The 8386-nt window shown below is 51.5% G+C and overlaps 1 long non-coding RNA gene across 1 annotated transcript; it reads right to left on the minus strand.

Annotated features, from left to right (window-relative positions):
• Nucleotides 1-626: 626 nt before the first annotated feature.
• LOC119088844 lies at nucleotides 627-7882 on the minus strand. Its single transcript, XR_005092580.1, has 4 exons — nucleotides 7578-7882; nucleotides 6939-7194; nucleotides 6262-6349; nucleotides 627-709 (listed from the first exon to the last, which is right to left on the minus strand). It is a non-coding gene; the product is annotated as an uncharacterized LOC119088844 (long non-coding RNA).
• Nucleotides 7883-8386: the final 504 nt, after the last annotated feature.

Here is an 8386-nt window from a genome sequence, read left to right on the forward strand (position 1 = left end):
AGGCGCATGAGGGAGGAGGGCTGAAAAGAAGGTCCACGAGCAGGACAAGAAAAGGGACAGGTGAGTGTGCCCGGTCAGTGCAGGAGCTCCATGGTGATGGTTCTGGGCGGAGCCAATGGCGGGACACAGTTCTAGGACCAGGGCACCGGCACCATTGCTGCCGCCTAGAGGGCTACAAATGGATGCCTGTAAGCCTGGTCTCCAAGCTTTGCAACACGTGGGATGGGGGTGCTAAGACCTGGACCCTTGGCATCTAAACAGCAGTGAGTTCCTGCGTAGCCCCTCCCCACCTAGACTGAGCCCAGCTGAGCACACCATCCCCACCGGGCATGGCTGTCCAGGCAGGTCCACCGGTCCTCAGGGGAAAGCATTCCAGGCTCCTTTGAAGTTATTAGTCCTGGTCAGGAAGCTGTGGGCACGGGCAGTGTGTGATTTTTCCAGTGTGCCTTGGTATATGAAAATTTGCATCTGATGAGGACTAGTGTCTAAGTCGGTCTCATGAACACTGGCAGAGGAGTCTTCCAACAATGGATTTCATAACTGTGAGTGATTTCCCAGCCCATGCCCACCGCCCAGGTTCCCCTGGAAAGAGAGGGCATGTCAAGAGATTAAGAACATAAATCTTACCTCCTGACCTGGCTCACCAACTGCCATTTACAGATATTGAGGCTTGGTGGTGACCTCCAAAGGGCTACCAGGTGCTTAGTTCCTGGAACAAGGAATTGGACAGAGACACATGGTTAAGAGCAAGAAAAATAAGACAATTTATTTCCAAGAGAGGAAGTAGCCTAGAGCAGAGACAAAGATTTTAAAATATTTTTACATTTAATTTTTACAGTATTTTTTTACATTTAGTGTGAGTGTGTGTGTGTGTGTGTATGTGTGTGTGCGCGCATACAAGCATGAGTGAGCACACACACCATGGTCAAGGTCAGAAAACCTGCTGGAGTCAGGTCTATACTTCCACCACTCAGGTTCTGGGAATCAGACCTATGGTGATATTTTATTTTGTACTAAAATGTTATTTGTATGCTAATAAATAAAGTTGCCTGGGGGTCAGAGCTATTAGCAAGCCATAGGAAAGCTGGGCGGTGGTGGCACACGCCTTTAATCCCAGCACTTGGGAGGCAGAGCCAGGCGGATCTCTGTGAGTTCGAGGATACAGCCAGCATTGGAGACACATTCCTTTAATCTCAATACCAACCATAGAAGACCTGGAGGTCTATACAGACAGATAGTGATGAGGCGGTCATGTGGTTGGGTTTACAACCAATGAGAAGGCAGAACAGAACGTCTATATAAAGACGTACATACAGGAAGAAGGTCTCTTTCGGAGAGGTAGGACCACCGTAGGAGGAAGGGTAAGGTTTTAGCTCTTAGCTCTGACCTCTTGGCTTTCTTCTTTGCATTGGTTCTGTGTTTCTTATTTAATAAGATGGTTGGTTACATCTACACAAACCCACGTCACCAGGCTTGGCCGCAAGCCCTCTTACCCACGGTGGCGCCATCTCACCAGCACAAGAGGAAAGTTTAAAAGCTCATTAACAGTGTACAAAGAATGGGGCTTTTATGTCACCTGGGAGCCATTCACACAGCTCGGCCTCTGGCTGATTTGCATACTGCACGGTTTCCTGGGCATGCGCGATCTGTCACACATAGTTCTACATACAACCTCATGCCTTGTGTATCTTATTGGCATCTTAAACCTCCACAGAGGCCTGCAAGTTTTAGTATTACAACAAGACTGGGCCCGCCCCCCTCAGACACTGTGGAGGCCTCTGGGCCCGCATCAGTGGCTCCATCCTTTGGAGTCAGCTCCAGTCTGAGCTGGATTTTCAGCCTTCTCTGCCAACAGGACTTCTGGACCCTGCTCATGCCTCTGTCCTGCCTCAATATGAGCAGCTGCCGCAGGCAATAATCCTGACCCTTAGACTTGGGAAGAAGAAGGAGAAATTCCTCAATTTTGCAAATTCAGAGGATGGCAGGATTGCTCCCCCACCCAATTGCTGGGAGGGGAGAGAGAGAGAGAGAGAGAGAGAGAGAGAGAGAGAGAGAGAGAGAGAGAGAGAGACAGATATTGGAAAAGGCGGGTGGCTTTGGAATGCCGCTGAAGGTGGTAGCGTAACGGTGAAAGTGTGAAGATGGAAGGCAGAAGCCGGAGGAGCAGAATCTAGATTCCTCCCTTCTTCACCCACCTGACCTGAAGCCCTCCACCCTCCTCGGACCAGAAGGTAGAGGTGAGTGGGAGGAGCCAGGAAACTAAAAAAAACCAAAAAACCTCACAGAACTTCAAATTAAAGAGGCCTCAGGCTTACCCACCTCACTCTCAGGAAGGCATCTTCCCTGGAGGAGTCCCTGGACGTCCAGAGCCACCCGATCCAGCCTTGGGTCCACGGCAGGACCCAGACAAGACTGCTTATAGAAGTGGGTAACAAGACTGTGTACCCGGCTTCCTCCAGGCCAGCCCTGACTGGTTTTGAAGGGAATGTTTGCACTAAAGGGATTAAGTGGAAAGAAGATTTCAACACCTCTTACCTGGTTTAGGGAAACAAACTATGTCTCTTGGATAAGTGACCCCGTGGTGGTGCCTGTGCTTGAGGCTGGCTCCTCAGGGAGCCACCTTTTCCCAGAGCCCTGTCTCAGTATCCTTTGCACTGCTCACTTCCTCTGGGACTCCGAGAGGAAAACAAGGTTCTCATGGACATCCCACGTGCCTGGTATGGATGCCCAAGCATTCCAAAGCCTTCAGAGCACTCCGAACTTGAGGCTGGCATTGCTTTATGGTCTGTGTGATGGTGGTTCGGGAACTCTAGCCCTGCAGCCAAAATGTCCTGAGTCTCTCAGCTGGGAAGAGCTCTAGAGGCCAGTCCAAGACTCAGACCCATCAGCTGGCACAGTGGCACAGCCCCCCAGCAGAAAAGTGTGCACTCAGATTGTTCACAATTGACCCTACTCCCGTGTACCCCCTGATCTCCCAGTAATCATTTCACTAGCCCATCTCTGTACTCATACACCACCCTAGACCTCAGGCAGAGGATTCCCGCTTCAACCCCCCATCACTGGGTGTGTATTGCAGACTATGGCAGAATTCTGTTAGGCCCAACACTTCTCTTCAAAGAGCCACATGAAACGGAGAGTGGGTTTTTCTATGCCCACCATCCCCCTCCCCCCCATCCCCTTCTCCCTCCCCCACTCACCCAGGCTCTCCTCTCCAGCTCCTACACGCTCTCTGAACTCTTGCTGTGTGGTTGGCAAACTCGACAGACTGTGAGGTTGCTCTGAGCATTCTCTCCAGCTACACTTGCTGATTCTCAACCCTTGCTCCATATATCACAGTCTCCTAAGGAAAGGTGTGTGTGTGTGTGTGTGTGTGTGTGTGTGTGCATGTGTGTACATGTGCATATGGAGAGAGGCCAGAGACTGATATTGGATGTCTTCCTCTATCACTCCCCACATTACCATCATCATCATCATCACCATCATCATCACCATCATCATCCTCACCATCATCATTACTATCATCACCACCATCATCATCACCATCATCATCACCATCATCATCATCACCATCATCATCACCACCACCATCATCATCATCGCCATCATCATCATCACCATCATCACCACCACCATCATCATCGCCATCACCACCACCATCATCATCATCACCATCACCACCACCACCATCATCATCATCACTATCATCACCACCACCATCATCATCATCACCATCACCACCACCACCATCATCATCATCACCATCATCACCACCACCATCATCATTGCCATCATCATCGCCATCATCATCATTAAAGATGGATGCCTCACTGAACCAGAAACTCACCAGTTTAGTTAGACCTGCTGCCCAGTGAGCTCAAGGGATCCTCCTGTGTCTGTCCCAGCACTAGGGTTATACACACATGACTGCACCCGGCTTTTTCCATGGTTGTGAGGATCCGAACTCAGGCCTTAGACACTTCACTCACTGAACCATTGCCACAAACAAACAAACAAAAAAAAAAGCAGGAAGCCTCAATACTGAGTTATGAGGACCCACCACAATTCATTAATGAAAGGAAACTAAGCGGGCTTGATTGTTGCTGCACACTAAACATTTGAAGATGGCCGCAAACAGTGTTGAAATACTCTGAGCAGCCCGTGGAACTGCCCGTGGAGGCAGTTCTGTGCCCAGGCCCTTCCCCTAAACAGTAAGATTTTGTCAGCCCGAGGAGGACCTCGGTGTATGCACACACTCACCATGAGAAGCTAAGGTCATCGCAGAGCCCTAGGCTGACCCAGAGATAGTGTTCTGTTGCCTCTAAAATGGAAGTTCTTGAGTCTTGTGCTTTTGACCTTGGGCAGGGAGGGGGTGTGTCTTCTTGGGCTCCTGTCTTCCCAGCTCTCAAGCCATTTCTGTGTGATCTAGACATGGAGATCTTTCAGATCCCCTGCTTGGTGGCACTGAGGTCCTTAGGCCTCATCTAGCACATCCCTTGACACTTGTCCTCACCCAGCAAATCTGCTGGAAATGGCTCACAGCTCTCCCTGCCCATCTCTATTTCCATTGCTGCTTCTGAATCCTGGCTGATGGTCCAGCTCAGCTCTCAGCCTCCCCACCTCTAGTGACCATCTTCCTTCCTGTACCTCAGCGCTCCACTCCCACATTCACACCCAGACCTGGTTGTAGCTGGAGTTTTCTTCAGTCCCACCCGGTCCTGCAGTCACTCAGACCCAAGTAAACACACAGAGACTTATATTGCTTATAAACTGTATGGCCATGGCAGGTTTCTTATTACCTAGTTCTTCTATCTTAAATTAACCCATTTCTGTTAATCTGTAAATTGCCATGTGGCTTGTGGCTTATGGGTACTTTACATCTTACTTCTCATGATGGCGACAGCTGGCAGTGTCTCCTCACTCTGCCTTCCACTTCCCACAATTCTCCTCTCTGCTTGTCCCATCTATACTATACTTCCTGCCTGGCTACTGGCCAATCAGCATTTTATTTATCAACCAAATCAGAGCAACACATTCACAGCATACAGAGCGATAGATATCCACAGCACCTGGTCAAGCTCCAGGGCCCATTTTCCTCTGAAGCCCATGTGACTCCCTCTTAGTGGCAGTCTCCTGCCACAGCCTCTCCAGTCCCAGAACCCCACTGCACCAGGTCCTTGGCCCCAGGAGGCCATCAGTATCACCCACTTTGCCTTCCACCTTATTCTACTCAGACTCAAGGGTCCAGTCTTTCCCCAACACTAGACATTCCCTTCTTTAACCATGGTGATGCTGCCCTGGTGAACGGCAGCATCCACGTCCCCTAACCCTGACACCAGTGTCAAAACAGCTAGAGGAGCAGTCGCACCCACTTCAGCTGCCCGCGATGACAGCCTCTAGGGGCTTCCCCGTGTCCTCAGACCCCTCTCCACAGACCATACAGAACTACCCCATCTTACCATGTCTACAACCTTGCATTTCATGGCACTGAGAAAAGAGAACTACTCACTCCCCCCCCCAAACTATAAATATACATCCCCAAGTTCGCACCTGACCCTCTATCCTCTGGAGAAGGCTAATTCCTTCACAAATGCTCATCACAACTCGGGCCACCCACCTTATTGGGAGCCTGATGCTCCCAAGTATATTCTCTCTAGTTCGGCTCTTCCAGCTCTTTCTATTCATACTGGATGGAATGCTCCGCACTCAGAACTATTATTTTATTTTATTTTATTTATTGTTTTTTGGTTTTTCGAGATAGGGTTTCTCTGTGTAGCTTTGGTGCCTGTCCTGGAGCTCGTTCTGTAGACCAGGCTGGTCTCAAACTCACAGAGATCCACCTGTCTCTGCCTCCCGAGTGCTGGGACTAAAGGCGTGCGCCGCCACCGCCACCACCACCACCACTGCCCGGGCCAGAACTATTCTTAAAGGAAGAAAAAGAAAAAGGAGGGAGAGAGAGAGAAAGGAGGGGGGGAGAGGGGAGAGAATGAGGAGGAGAAGAAAAGGGGGTGTGAAATGAAGGGAGGGGGTGGGAAATGAAGGGAAGGAGGTTTACACTAATGTAGTAGCGACAGCAAGCCACACCGGCATGTAATAAGACCTGGTAGCTGCTTGCTCCTTGAGACTGGGTGCTCAGCCATCACAGCCGTCTCCCAGTGGCTGTCTCACACTGGCCAGGCACCAACAGCCAACCCAAGAGCTGCTCAGTCCCCTCAGCAGTCCCAGGCTGGTGCCAACGGACTGCTCTGCTGGAGAGCCACTCACCTGGACTCCTCCGTGAGGGAAGCCTGGAAATGGGGGTTCTGATATCAGCAAAGGAATCTGCAGCCGCATGGGGTAAATCAATCAGCAGCTAGAGGGAGGTCAAGAGGGCAGAAGGCCAGTCCATTGTCCTTCTGTCTGTCCAGACTGCCACCAGAAGGCTCCGCCCACAACTGGGGCAGGTCTTCCCAAATCAAGTCAGTAGGACAATTCTTCAACTGATTCCAATGGCAAATTGACATTAGAAGGGGAGGGGAGGGGAAGGGAGGGGAGGGAAGGGGAGGGGAGGGGAAGGAAGGAGAGGGGGGAGGGGAGGGGAGGGAGGGGAGGGGAGGGGAGGGGAGGGGAGGGGAGGGAGGGGAGGGGAGGGAAGAATGAGAACCTCTCCATCTCCGTTTCTACTCTTTCCTTCAAGGCCTCCTGTAGAAGCACATTTACTCCTCACCACGCCCCCTGCTTGCGTTCTCTCTATCGCCCCCCAGCGTTCACTCTACCCACTACCATGAAACAGGTCTCGATAAAGCCTCTGATCACCTCCATTCTCAACAGAACGGCCATGTCTGTACCTCTCTGCCTGGAACTGCTGACACCTCAGAAACACTCTCCCTTTGGCTCCTTCACACCCTCTTCCCAGCTTCCCTTCCTCTCCTCCCTCACAGGCTCCTCGGCTCCATGATTACCATGTGTTGGGCTCTTTGAAGCTCTCTTCCAGGTCCTCTTCCTTCTGACTTTATCCCTCTGCTGACATGACTCTAAGCACCACGTACTGCAAAGACGTGAACTCTCAGTGGATGGCTTCCCTCCCACGCTTCAAGAGCGTCCTGGGCTGACACGGTGGTGTGTACTGTTTGGGGACACCGAGCTTCTTCTGTGCTCCACCAGTGCCTGGGTATCAAATGTGTGTAACAGCCCACCATCACCTGGTCTGTCAGCCTCCTAGGAGAGGGGAAAAGGAGGAAGCCAGATACTCTCCTGCGGGAACGCAACTCAGAAGTGGGGTGCAGCTCTTCCATACACTGTCCACCAGCCAGAAGTGAGACCTGGGGGGGTGGGGGGGTGGCTTCAAACCCCTCGGCGTTCGAAAGCAAGGTGGATAATGAGAGGAACATTAGCAAAATTGGACCGGCAAAAGTGGCAGCTTTTTGTCAAATAAAAAAAAAAAAAAGTTTTTCGGCTTACCACCTGTCTCTACAATTACATAAAAGAAAGGACATTTTAATGCTAAAATTGGAGAGGACATACTCTCAAAATAGAGGAATGTCTTTTAAGTGAATTTGGATTTAGGGAGGAGTACTGCAGTCTTTGTGCTTCCCAAGCACCTGGCTCCGGGTTCAATGGGCGCCGTGATTGATGGCGGCGGAGAGCGTCATCTGCATCTTCCTTTTTTCTCAAAGCCGCTGACTTAGGGTTGGTGGCTTCCCGTGTTGTTAGACTCCGGGATCCTGTGTCAATTGCTTCCTGCTATGATAAAACCAGAGGGTTGATTCTGGGCTTACAGCTCCAGAGGGACAGAGTGCATTGTGTTACGGTGGCCGAAGCAGGAAGCCAAGAGCTCACGTCTTCAGTTAGAAGCCGGAAGCAGAAAGAGCAAACCGGAAGTGAAGAGAAGCTATCGTCTCTCAAAGCCCACTTCCTCCAGGAAGGCCACGCCTGCTAAACCTCCCTAAACAGCACCACACCTGGGACCCGGTGCGCAGACACCTGGTCCTGTGGGGGCATTTCCTATTCAAACCACCACAGACCCATCGGGGCACTAGGTGGGAGTCTGGCCTCTCGCTCTCTTTTCAAGATGCCGCTGGAGGCCTGGATCTTGTGCCGTGAGGCTCAGTGCTGTGGCCACGTCTCCATCCCTCCGCGGGCCCCCCGCACCACATCAGCGCTCTCCAGAAAGTCATCCTCGAGGCTGTTGTCGCCGCCACTGGTGTTCCCGCGGGGAAGGAGACACCCTAGGCAGCAGAGTTCCTTCCTTCTGCCCTCTGCATCCTCTGTGGAGAACAAACCCTTGACAGACCTGCTCTGGGGACCCTTGAGACAGGCTACACATCCTCCATCCCACCCTGGCCATGTGGACCGTGAGAAGACTCTGCGCTTTGTCTGATTTGGTAGTGAGTCCCTACCTCCTGTGACC

This window comes from Peromyscus leucopus, chromosome 12, assembly GCF_004664715.2.
Source record: "Peromyscus leucopus breed LL Stock chromosome 12, UCI_PerLeu_2.1, whole genome shotgun sequence".
In the NCBI taxonomy this organism is placed as follows: Eukaryota; Metazoa; Chordata; class Mammalia; order Rodentia; family Cricetidae; genus Peromyscus; species Peromyscus leucopus.